The following is a 13,931-nucleotide window of genomic DNA, read 5'->3' as shown; positions in this document are numbered from 1 at the left end:
TTGGGAAGTGTAACCTTCCAGGGACACAGGGGAAAAATGGACCTGACAACTGCTGGGTAATGGTAAGAACCACATTTTGACAGAAAGGTGTCACTTCTATCACTCGTCATGCATTTTATCTAATTGCTTTCTAGTTATATTTGTGTAAATATTGTTGGGGTAGAGATTATTACCTAGGACTCTTGGACTCTTGACTCTGTTCTGGCTTAAACCCAGGCATCAACCACACAAGTGCTATCTCACTCCCCCATTCACTTCTGGTGTGGTAGGGAGGAGAATCAGAAAAACAGGTAAAACCCGTGGGTTGAGATAAGAACAATTTAAGAGTTTAAGACTTTAAATACAGTAAAATATAAGAATATTACTACTAATAAACATGATAATAATCACAATAAGAAGAACAAAAATTTGTGGAAAAGGAGAAGGGATATAAATAAAATCCAAGAGAAATAAGTGATGCCCAACACAATTCCTTTCCACCCACTGACTGCTGCCCACCCCGTTGCCAAGCAGTGACATCTCCCTCGTGGCCAATTCTCCCCAGTTTAGATACTGGGCATGACATTCTATGGTATGGAATATTCCCTTGGACAATTCAGATCAACTGTCCTGGCCTTGCTACCTCCGTGCTTTTTGTGCACCTGCTCACTGACAGAGCATGGGAAACTGAAAGGACACAACCATAGAATGGTTTGGGGTGAAAGGGACCTTAAAGATCATCTTGTTCCAACTTCTCTGCCATGGGCAGGGACACCTTCCCCTACACCAGGTTGCTCAAATCCTCATTCAACCTGGTGTTGTTATTTTTTTTTTACCTGAGAGCTTATTATTGCAGAAGATTAAAAAAAATGAAGTGAAATGGAAACATTTTGTTTCATTATTCAACCACAAAATTGTGTAGTTGAGCTATAAGAGAAGTTACAAAAATATATTATTTCAAAATAAAATAGGAAGTCTTAAACATTTAAAAGTTCTAGCAAAGGTGGCTCAAGAGGAATTTTTCCCATTGCAATCTTTTCTGTTTCAAATTGCTTCAATTCTTCAGCTGCTCTTTGGTGTAAATAAATTTTGTCATGTATTCTGGTTTTGAGTGCAGAAGCTGCTGATGTGATGTTATGTCCAGAGACACTGGCAGTCTATCCAAATAAAATACTGCTGGACTGTGAGGCAGAAGTTGCTACTACTGCATTAAATGTCCCAAAGGTTGTAAGCACAGTGGTGCTTGAAGAGTTCACAGCAGATGAATTGCTAGGCAAGGATGTAGCCTCAAAAGCAGGAGGATTACAACCAGCAGAAATGCTCTCAAAACCATCAGAGTTTCCAGATGATGATGCACTGGCAAGACTGGAAATCATTGTAAAGACGAAACTGGAAGCACTGTTACCACTGCTGTTCATGGGAAAGCTTGGCATCCCAAAGCTTGATGTTTGCAGTACTTCAGATTCAAAGGAAGGCAATGGTCAAGTGATTGTGTTCTTTAATTCAGATGGCACAGCTGCTTTTGTCAATGCACTTGAAGCTTTCAACTGAGGCAGCTGATTTTTTCCATTGTCCATTCTGTTGGACAGAATTTGTATAGAGTTCTGAATGTTACTGTTTGTTCTGCAGTAATGATGGAGAAGCCTGAGACATTCAGCTTTTCTTTCATTGGTGAGTAAGATAAAACTATCCATTGTCCTGAAGATTCCCAAATTTCCATGTCTTTCACTACACAGTCAATAAGTCTCTTCATCTTTATAGCCATCAGCAATATTTTGACTATTTGTAAATGCAGAAAATCTGTTCTGCAAAACGTCCTTGACCTAGGGTACTTAGCAATAACCAAAACATCAGTGTGTTATCAATATTATTCTCATACTAAATATCAAACCACAGCACTGAAAAAGCTACCAAGAAAATGAACCCTATCACAGCCAAAACCAGGACACTCTCAGAGGAGTGTTACTTTACCCAAGTTCCCTGGGATTTATGTCTCAGTGTCATCATTCCTGACATCAAAATAGTAACTGAAGAACAATGATTCAATTGAGGGTAGGATTTAACTGTTTTAATGTTAATTGCTTTGGAGTTAATTGTTGAGTAAGAAAGTGATCTAGGCTCTTAATTGTTGGACAGAGAGACAAATGACTCAGCCCATCCTGAAATGGGATAAGCTGATGAATCACTGAGCAGAAAGATACGTAGATCAAAAAATGCTACTTTGAGTATGGAGGAAATGGAGAAGACTTGCTTGCCAAAATTGTTGAGCTTGAGTGTCGGAGCCGCGGGAGGCCAGCCTCATCTGTCATGGTCAGCTAGGTCTCGATTTATTGCTTTAAAGTCATCATACTTATACAGACAGTAATTAGCTCATACATATGCGAACATTCTTATTGGTGCCTACATCCTTACCTAAGTATTACATACATGTCTCTTAGTAACAACCACAAATTCCTTATCATGTCCTTCAGTTCCTTTATCTTGCAGCTACAACTTATCACATAAGCAGGATGTACATCCTGTTGTTGCATTCCGACCTTGATGCCTAAATTCCAACCAGCTGCATAGCATCGTGGCCTTTTCTATGCAGCCACTCTGTAGCAAGACTCTCCACACTTGAGGACAGAAGAATTGGTGGGAGACAAATGGCATCCTAGGTTTGCTATAAATGGGGGTTTGGGTTCCCTGTGAATCACACCAAGAGTGCCTTAATATGATTGTTTTTAAAGAGCTGATGGGATGTCAGAGGAGGAGTCCAGTTCTATGAATATAAAAATGTTCTCCTGCATATGTGAAAATTAAATGATCACCCATGTATGGTGGGGTTGCACCCCAAAGCTGCCTGACCAACATGGGAAGTAATTCTAGTGTGTACAACAAAGCTGAAGCCAAAAGCCCAGGCAGCTTTCAGAGGTCTGGAGAGCCTTTTGAAATGTTAGCCCTTCATGTAAATTCAGTATATATATTTGAAGAATGCCATTATGGTTATGTTTTATTCACATTTATCTTCCGCAGAAAGGTAGCAGTTTTAGGAAATGAGAAATGTTGTGAATGAGAAATTTTACCCCAAGGGGTAAAATCCTCCTGTAGATGTGTCCTGTACAGGCAAGGACAGAGCAAGTCATCTGGTGGGGGCATACTGCATATGTGCCTTTCTTGGTGGAAAATTTCAAGTTTAATTGGGTTTTTCTCCTGCTGTTTTTTTAACAGTACTGAACCTGTCATTATGCAGGGAATGTTGTATATGAAAAATGTCCAAAAAAGATTAAGGTAAGTGGCATCCTAGTGTGTTGTTTAGTGCTTAGGGCATAAATGGCAAATCTCAAAAGACTATGACAACAATAGAAATAATGTGTAAAACAACGAAGCAGAAATTACCATACTGTATAGCTTAGTTGTATGCAAATCAGGCAGCATTAAATGTCAGTGTCCTAGCATTTTTTAAGAAAGAAAATACTGAGCTAACAAAGAATGTTATACTTCCTGGTCCCAGTGCTGACAGAAAGCCTTTCAATTCCTATGTGGCAGCATCAGCAATATGGATATCTGTACATTCTACTCATAGCATGTCAGTGACAACCTCAGGGGTTCACCAGGAGACACGACACAGTGAAGTGAGCACTAATCCGGGTCCATCAACAGATTTGGGTGCTGGAAAACTGTGTGTCAGGGTATAGTCCAGCTTTAAGGTACCTCCTGCCCTATGGAAATCCACAGCCTTACAATGCCTGTCCTTTCTGCCCCCAGAAGGGCTCTATGTCTCGTAAGAAATGTCAGCACTTGGAGGGGAAAGTTGTCTCAAATCACTTTGAGGGGCTATGGGGTGTAAGATTCCATCTCACATCCTCATCCTAGCCTGGACTCAACCTGCTCATCCTACCTGTGCCTCCAAAAGGTTCTTCCTTCCAGACATACTGAAGTAAGTAGATTGTCCCAGAAATTTTCTTTAGAAGTGGAACAGTAGTCACCTATAAGACATAACCAGAGAAAGTTATCAATGACTTCCTTACATGTAATCTATATAATGTAATTAAGAATGGGCAGAATACTCTATATGGGATACAACTCCATTCTCTTCACCACCTGAAAGAATTCCAATTGCCTGCCACCATCTAGGTGAATGTCCCAGCCAGCAAGATATAGATGCTCTGGCAGATCTGGCAGTTAAAGGAAAGAAAATGGAGAAGAAAAGAAGGAAAAGGGCTGCTAGTTACATTTTTTTAAGCATTACCTAAAATTGAATTAATTTTAAGATGTTACGGTAGGATAAGGGTCCAGGGAAAGAGCAAAGCAGCTGGTCCAGCCTGGGGCCAGGCAGCCAGGAGTCACACTTGTGTGTGAAAGGCAAGGTTCTTTCACACTGTAGTTTCATCTGCCCAAATTAAGTGAAAACTTGTGAAACATATCTACTTCTTCACAATTAAAAGATTGTAATACTTAAACCTCTTCTTTTACAGTCATTCCATTTTTCTGGCACAACTTACTTGGAGATATATGCTGCTTCGGTCTCTTCCATGTCCTTTCTACCTGTTTTTTCAGTGTCTTTGCTGAAGCTATTCCATTCACAGTGCTCTCTTTGATGTCTGTTTATTCCTGGTACCATGCAGTGTCACATAATCAGATGCAATATCCTCACTGAACAAATCCTTCCTTCCAAGCAGAAAATAGTTCATACTGTTGGAACTAGATAAAAGTATACTCTATTTTGCAGGATCCATATTTCCAGTGTCATTTCTGGGCAGCTAATCCCATAAGGCAAGTTCTAGGAGTAACAGAAATAGCCCCAGATAATTAATTCTTTTTCTGACACAACAGCACTCTTTAAAGAAAAATTTTTTTTTTGCAAGTCCAGTGTGAGAATAGAGAGGTCCTAGAGACAAAAGTAGAATTAACAACAGCTTTTTAAATTTTTTTATTACTTTATACTTTTGTCATTATATTTTTAATGAACTAGTATGAAATTTTTCTTATTTAATGTTTAAATAACTGCTATTGGTCTTTTGATAACTTCATGTCTTTGACTTATTCACAGATTAGAGCTTAGTGGTATGACAGGTGTCACGAGCAACCACAACTGTGTGTTTTGCTCGGGAGAGTTGTTAACTAATGACAAAGAAAAAAACACCACGATTTCAGCACACATTCTGCACAAACTTAAGAATGTATTTTGTGAGTTAGCTGCAAAGAACTTAGTATTCTTGGGAAGCTCCATCATTTATGATGTTCTCTGCAGTGACTATACAAACCTACAAGAGAAATGGATATATGAATATGTGGATATGATACAAATTTTGTATATAAAATTCACTTCTGTGTAGAAGCCTAATTAGAGGCCTAAATACCACTTCTTGTCTGATATTACAGAGAACTTGAACTTTGTATTTACTATGTGTTTGCAATTTTAAGTTTAGCTACATTATTATACATACTGTGTGCTATATCACAGGAATGTTAAAATGCTGGGAATTTTTTTCTCCTGATACGCATCACTGTCTCAATGTATGTTTATACCTATATGGTTCAGCCATTTGACATAACTATTTTTTTTCATGGACAAGATTGATTGAATTTGGAATTTTACTTCTTTCTCTACCTTGTGCTGTTCTCAGATGATGATGGCTGCATTTGGCAGGGGCTGACAGTGCATGTGTTCTATTTCAAATATGCCCAAATGTAACCATAATTTGGTTTAAGGGGGAACTGTTACAAATACTTGTTTGACTGGCTATTTCTTCATACATGACCCCACAAAACAGGCTGCTAATTAATGGAATTAATTTTTCTTATTGCATTGCTTTCCTGTACATTTTTGTCCACTTATATATCAGCTAGAATCTCTGTAGGCAGGGACTAGTAAGTTTTTTTGCTGTGCACATCTTGAGATTTTTATCTGTGACTTTATTTTTGTAGCCCTCAAAGTAATGAGCATAATTTATAGTACTTTCCTGTTTTGTAACGCTGAGTTATTCCATCAGATCTCAATGTGAAAGTTACTTCAAAAGGAAGCTGCTGGTTAAGAACAGAGAAATTTGTCAACTTGTGGTTTGACTCCTGAAGAGAACCTTCCTATTTAAATACTACTTACATCCTTTTGTAGTATTTTTTGATCTTATGTTGAAGATTTTAAATTGGTTTTTGAACCTGTGTTTGGCATTTTATAGAGCTGAATTAATTGGAAGCTTTATGTTGTCTTTTTCTTGAAAGATTATTCAGTTCCATTTCCTCCTTAGAAAAATGCCATAAGGGGCTCCCATGAGCCCAGAGGAGAAAATAAAAGCTTTCAGTTAATAAAATGCATTTACCTGTGTGTGTAAGCAGTGACTGACTGAGCTTCCCCCAGCACTGCTGTTATTACATACCATACATCTCCCACAGATATACAAGACTCAAGGTCAGTGGGGAACAGAAGTTTTTGTATAAATGCTGGTATGCAAGAGTCCATCATCTTCTGAAGCTGTCGTGCCTGAAGTGTGAAATGGCCATGTGAAAATTTGCTAAAGTAACTACTGTTTGCCTGTACACTCAGCTGCTTCTCCCAGAATGACACTTGCAGCTGCAAAGGGTTTCTGTGAACAAGTGCAGAATGGTTGAGGTTCAGCCCACAGATTTTATAGCAGAGGCATGTAGAGAGAGGAAGGAAAAGGTAGGGAATCATAGAATGGCTTGGTTTGGAAGGGGCCTTAAAAACCACCTAGTTCCAACTCCCTTGCCATGGGCTGGGACATCTTTCACTAGAGCAGGTTTCTCAGACTCCCATCCAACCTAGCCTTGAACTTTCAGGATGGGGCATTCACATCTTCTCTGGGCCACCTGTTCCAGTGCCTCCCCACCCTCACCATAAAGAATTTCTTCCTAATATTGAATCTAAACCTGCCCTCTTTCAGTTTAAATCCACTCCCCATAGCCCTATCACTACAGGTCCTACTGAAAAATCCTTGTCTTTCTTTCTTATAAGCCCCTTAAGTACTGAAAGGTTTCTCTGGAGCCTTCTCTTGCCCAGACAGAACAACCTCAGTTCTGCTAGTTTTTCCTCATGGGTAAGATGCTCCATTTTTGACTGATGCTTTAGCAATGAGCAGGTAAACTGAGGTTTTCTGTGGAAGGAAATGGGTTCCTCCTACTTATCAGCTGAGGCTTGTTTTAAATTGCTCGAGCTGCTTCTAAGGATAGGATTGCTAGTGACAGTGCTCACCCTTTCTGAGAGAAATGTGTTCCAGTATCACTTTGTCTTAGAGATGGCAATTATCTGCTTGCATAATTACATCCCTTTTAATTCCTGAAACCTCCTTCAGACTTGATGCATCTCAACATTTTTATGACCTCCAAAGACTTCCACACAATCATCTCCTGACTAGTAATAACTTAAATACACTAAATAGTACTGGTCTTCTACCGCTATTTTTAAATTCTTACCATTTACATGCCTAAATTGTTTACCTTTGTATCTTTTAATCAGTTTCAAATCCCACTACAGAGTTTTGATGTTTAAACCATGACTAATTAGTTTGCCTAACAGTCTTAAAAAGAACATAATGGCAATCCAAATACATTTTGCCATACCAACCATCTTTATCTATTACAAGTATGTTAGTAGAGACATAAATTTCTCATGCAGAACTGCTTTGTCTCTATTTCCTTCCATCTAAGACACACAAATAATGGAAGCCACACCTTCAGAATCAATTAATTTCTTTGAAGCTGTGCTAATTTGCATCCACTGAGGACTTGACTGGAAACACACAAGTCTAAGAACCTCATCAAGCAATCTCTTCTCATGCAATTAATTCTTAATTGTGAGTAGCCCCATTTAGGTTAGTAGTGAGAGAGAGTCATGTATTTTGGCAGCTGCAGGCTTTTGTGCTGAGTTGAGTCACAGAAAGGTGTCCACATCTGCAGAAGCATTTACTTAGGTGAGATATCTCAGTGCTGCTTTCCCAGTTCTGGTAAGCTCTGTGAACTCCCAAAATTTTCCAAGCTCAGTTGTTATCTGCTCATGCTGCTGAGGGATGAGATACTGAGAATGGAGGCCCTTCTCCCCACATTTGGACTTTCTCTGAAGGCTTATCTCAGCCAATATTCTTCATCAAAGAAATGGGATTCCATTCCCTACTCTGCTGGGTAGCAGAGCTACCTCAGTGCATTCAGCCTGGGGAATGCCTCTGGCCCACCTCAAGGGAAGTGAGCACTTAAAGTTGTGTTCCTGTGATGCCAAGTATGTGCATGCTTTATAAATTCATTGACACTCAGGTTGATTTTGTGGTTTTCCTGTGAGCTGCCTGAGAAGCTTGCAGGTACACACTATTGTTAGTGGTGACCAGGCTCTACTTGCTTTCAAGATAGCTCTTCTTTATATTAATTGTGAAAATTTTCCTCAGGGTTTTTAGCTCAAACCAAACCTGCAAGCAGAATGCTTGCTGTTGGGCTGTAAGTGGTGTACTGTCAAGTAAAAATGAGATGTTTCCTTGAACCTTTAATATCTGAGCAATCTAACAGTGCCCCCAGGGAAGATGAGATCCTTGTGCATGACTAGTCTGTCAGGGCTCTGTTATAGGGACCCCACTAAACAGCCACTGTGTCAGAGGGTGGTTTGACCAATAATTCAGGGTCACACATTGACAGTGTCCCCACTCTTTGTTGTTTTATTATCAGTTTTGTCAAGTATGTCATCCACTGCCAGCAGCTGCCAGCAGCTGCCAGCACCCTTGAAGGATTCAAACTCTCACTTTATGGAATAGTAAGTATACTTCATCATCAAACACTCTGGTAATAGAAGACTGTGACAGGTTAAGGCTCAGAGATTGCCATCAGTAATATACTGACTGCAAATATGAATCTGAAGCAATATCCAGACAAACTCTAATCACCAATGAAAGCCTACTCAGGCTTTCATTGGTGATTAGAGAACATAAAATAAGGTTCTTACCCAACTGGCATCTCTATGGGGACAACACAGGTTCAGCCCATCGATGGATCCCAGAAGTTACAATGGAGTCTTCTGTAACCTTCCCCCTACTTAATCTATATTTATATTATTTTCATTGTGCGTGGAGACAACAAAAAGTTGCAGTTTCATTTTTAGGTGGAGTTTGAGTGACTTTACTCTTTAGCTTGTGTGCTAGCTTAGCCAATGCATGCACTCTTTGCCAAACTTTGTTTTTTGGTTTTCCCATATATTATGTATATATTTGTGTGTCTGTATATTCTTTTCCCCTCCATTGTGGTTTGTCAGGTACTTGGGTGTGCTCAGGGTAAAAAGTAAGAGCTGTAATTTTGAGTTGTAGATGCCTGAGTGCTGACCCAGGGGACTAATCGTCTTGGTGGTTTTGTGCCTCAGGCAGCTGAGGATGAGCATAACCCCATGTGGACTTCTTCAGGGAGGGACCCAACAAAAAATGCTTTGTATTATACACCAACATATCAAATAAAAATATCAATGTAGGCCTGTTTAAAGCCAGAAGTTTCCCAATAGATAAATATGTCTGAAATGATCACCATCTTATTTTTAAGAGACCTGGATAAAACGACCATTAGAGTTGATAGGCCTAGACATAATGCTGCTAGAAGGTATGTGCTTAAATGTAAATAGTTGCAAATGTTACTATTTATATAAAAAAAAATATTTGGGGACGTAGAATTGTGAATAAAAATAGTTTGTCAGCTTCACTATCAAAGCAGTATCCAATGTTGATATCTGGTGAAACAAAAAGTATCATTGGAGAGAGAGAATGCTGTGTTTCTTCTTTTGTAAGTAAGCACTGAAATGGTGGTGGTAAATTCAGCCAGAGTATTTTATGTAGTTTTAAAAGGATTCTTTAGTGCTTTCATTCCTTTCTATTGGTTCACTCTACAAATGGCAGCTAAAATATTTTCATAACTGCAGATGAGCAGAGGGCATATGCCATGGAGTCTCTCAGGCAGGAAAAAATCACAGAATGTGGCAGTATAATTACAACATTGAACATTTACTGGTTCTTCAGAGACCCATGATAAACCCAGAGCAGAAACATAAATCTTCCTTCTTCATTTAAGACTATACCTAAATAATGTAGTCTCATCTTCTAAGTTAAATACAGAGAGTGATGTTTTTTGTTTTATATTCAAGGGGAGGAAGAGAGAACAACTAATTTACAGAAGAGTAAAGAGCTAACTGTCTTGAATTTTTAATTTGTTCTGTTATCTTTGAGGTGGTTAAATCTTCTGGTATGCAGTATTCCTTCACTTGGGCATAGGATGCTATAAAACATGAGGCTGTGTAAGTGATAGTGTGTAGGCAAATAAAGTCCCCTTTTTCACTGCTCAATATTAAAAATAAAAATCTCATAAAGCATGAGACAGAAAACTCAATCAAGTTCATGTGTACTGTAAAAACTCATATGAATATGAATACTTTTCTGCCAGTAATAAAAGTCTAAAATGAAAAGGTATGAACTAGAGTAACTGACTTTGAATGAGGATACTGACATCTCAAATTCAGCAGGAGAGAATTACAGGGAGCCCACAGGGAGAGAAAGCAGGGGACTAAGCTTAAAATAAATTCTTTTCATTGGCATTTATTGGGGAATATGCCCAACCACAAAACCTTCCTTTGTAGGAGGCAACTCTGAGGAACTGTTTCAATATAAAAAGACACCAGAAGAGTTTTAGAAAATTCAGTGGAAAAGGAAGAATCAAACTGACGATATCAGGCAGTATGAGCCAAGCATACACCTGTAGAACTCAGGGTGGAATTTGTTGAACAATTAGTTGTAGCTTCTACCTTATTGTTTAAAACTATTTTTTCTTTTGGATGGTTCAGGAGTGGCAAATGTAACACCAGATTTTATCAAAGGGTTGCAGATAGAATTCAAGGAACAAAAGAACAGTACCTCTGACTTTTGTGTTGGACAAACTGGTAGAAGCTGTAACAAATGACAGAAAAATCAGATGGGTGAAATACAGCGTAGAGGAGAAGGGTGAAAGCAGATTTCATAGACTGAAGTTAAGCTTCACAAATCTATTCTAGTTCTGTGAAGGATATATGTGTAAGGGTAATGTAGTTAATAAAAAATAAAAAAAAAACAACTTTCAATGATATTTTTAACTACAGAGTATTGATGATATTAAGACGTCACAGATTAATAATTGGTTAAGTGAAAGAAGCCACAGGGTAGGAGTAAATGATCTCTGTATCACAATAGAGAGGAGTATGCACAGCTCCAGCCTCTGTTCTGTTTAGTGCATTCATTGATGATTTGAGAAAGGGGATAAGTGATGTAATGACAACTGCTGCTTGATCAAATAAAATATTTCAGAATAACCAAAAGTCAGACCAACTGCAAAGAGCATTAGAAGGATTTCTTGCTGTTAACTGACTGTAAAATAGAAAGGGCAGATGAAGTCTAGGCCCAGATATTTTAAATAATGCACCTGGGAAAAGCAGTCTCATATATATGTATGAACTTGTAATTTCCCTATTAGCTATGTGAATTTGAAGTTATCATACATAATTTTCTGAAAAAAATCATTATGATGATTATTGATAACTGCAAGGCAAATGTTGAAAGTTAAAAGGAAAAGAATAGAAGATAAAATATCTCTTTGTCACAGATACATATGTGGAGTGTTGAATATAGAGCTCATCTCTGATCTCGTAGTCTCAAGATGATGTAGTAGAAGTAGATAAGATACAGAAGGACAATAACGTTCACCAGAAATTTGAAATGGCTTCTGCACATGGGAAGATTAAATTACTGAGATGTATATGGTGGGGTTCAGATGGAGATGATCATTCCCTGTCTCTCCTTGCCTGTGCAGTATGGACAGTATAATGGTGCTATTAGACATCTGGCCTAAAACAAACAAGAGGAGGTACTTTTCCACACAGCCTGTAATAGAGCTCAGGAGCTCATTGCTACATGATGTGTCAGATGCAAAAGTAGAACTGCAAATTGGATGGATCTGGAGAATCAAGGCCATTGAGAACCAACTCTGGCACAGAGCAGCCTCAAACACCTGCTTGCTGGCAATATCAGCCATGGTCAGCAGGGCTCTGTGTGTGCCCTGTTTCCTGGCAGGAGCATCTGCTGGTAGCCACAGCCAGAGACTGGCTACAGGAATGAATGGACCTTTAGTTTGACCAAAGTGTCTTAAAATATTTGTGCTTATAGCCATTCTGTCAAATATATGGAATTAATGCTATTTTTCACAATTGCCTGAGTGATCAAAGGCTGGCCTATGTCAGGGGACTCAGGTGGCTGCTGTGACTCCAAACCTTCTACTAGCAGGAGTTTGTGGCTCTGCTGAGCTGACCCCTGCTTTCAGGCTTCCCCAGCACTTCACTCTGTCATTCTCCTGGACTTCTTTTTTCCCTCCCAAACCTTGATTTTCTTCAAAGATGGGTTTTAAGTTTTGTTCTTTGTGAGGAATGTAAGTACAAGGTGGTGCCTTGAGGAGGCACATGAGCATGATTCCAGCACCTCTGTGTGTCTTATAGCAAAATACCTTATGGTACTTCCTGGCATGCAGTGAGCAGTACAAGCTCTGCTGTCAGGATCTTTCTCTGCCTGCTTGCTGTGGAGGAAGGAAAGGTGCCCACTAATGAGACAGGAGATTCATTATGGCATGAAACAGACTGACTAGGGCTCCTTTGTAAATAACTTCTGGCTGTGTTTTCTGTCAGACAGGTGGAAGCTCCTTATTTGTATGCAATAATGACATGTGCTTATCAAAGAGTGATAATGCAAGGAACAAACAAATGACATTTTCAGTATTAATATGTAAATTACATGCTAAGACGAAATGATCAAGAACTCCTGAAATACAGCAGCAAGCACTAATTGCATTCTTTGCCTTTCAATATGCTGTGCACTGTAGATAGCACTTTTTCCTAAATGAGCATTTAAAACTTTAATTTTTTCTGCTTCTTCATGCCTAAAGATTTCAGATTTTTTTCCTAAATTTGTTGTACTGTTTGCATATACTTTGTTATTGTACCTCATAAAAAGGTGATGTAACCAAAGGTTTGCTAGAACAGCCTTTGTGTGCTCTGATTCCCTCAAAATGTCTGTAAGTTATTCCTAACTTGGAAAAAGCAGGCAGTGTGCTGAGATGCATTTCTGTGTGAGAAACCATTCCAAATAACCCTCTTTTGCAAGCACATCCAGCCCCATCTTGAAAACTGATTGGGGGGTTTTGTTCTGTTCCTAGTACATTTTTTCTGGAAATCTGTTCCAGAACCTCAGTCTCCAGATGGCTGGAAATCTCATCTCTTAGTAATCACTTTCTTCATGTGTCCACAGTGTCCATGAATTTTGAAAGGTCTTCTTTATTGTTTTCTCCTTGAAGCATTTGTAGCACAGTTGCACCCTCTATCTTGATGTTGCAGATTTTTTTTTTTTTTTTGAGCTGAATAAGTAATTTTGTAATAGTGTCCCTTTTTAAGATGAATACCCATTTTTCCAGTGTTTTAACCATTATTCTCTGAACATGTGACAGTCTGAGTTCCTTTTTTTTTTTTTTTTTTACCATTAGCTTTTGGGAAATGTATGTGTTGTGTGAACTGGGGCTTTCCTTATCACAGCTTAATGCAACAATGCTGCTCCTCCAGTGTCTGTACATTAGAAGTGGGATGACTCTGAATCCTATGGAGATGATGGAGACATGTACAAAATATCTTTCTAGATTAACCATCTCTGAGTGAAAAGGTCCTGGTGGAATAGGAAAGAATACCTCAATGTTCAAAATAAACTACATGTAGAATATCCAAAGATGAACTGAAGGAACTTCTGTAGGACAATTCAGGTTCATCCTTGTTCCTGTCCAAGGGACTTGTGCAAGCCCAGACTGTGGCCACTCACCACAGTGCTGTTTTGGGTGCCTCATGCCTGGGAATGTGCAGTGTTCTTTTTCCTTATTGTAGCTCTGAAAAAGGGTTACAAGGGGAAAAGATTGATGTCCTCTTCTAGCAGCTACCT

At 38.9% G+C, this 13,931-nt stretch overlaps 1 pseudogene; it reads right to left on the bottom strand.

The window, feature by feature from the left end:
- Positions 1–956: 956 nt before the first annotated feature.
- On the bottom strand, positions 957–2,288 carry LOC136358532 (nucleoporin NUP42 pseudogene; annotated as a pseudogene).
- Between the last annotated feature and the right edge of the window lie 11,643 nt (positions 2,289–13,931).

The sequence above is a fragment of the Sylvia atricapilla genome, chromosome 3, assembly GCF_009819655.1.
Source record: "Sylvia atricapilla isolate bSylAtr1 chromosome 3, bSylAtr1.pri, whole genome shotgun sequence".
Classification (NCBI taxonomy): Eukaryota; Metazoa; Chordata; class Aves; order Passeriformes; family Sylviidae; genus Sylvia; species Sylvia atricapilla.
This window is presented reverse-complemented; position numbering and strand designations above follow the sequence as displayed.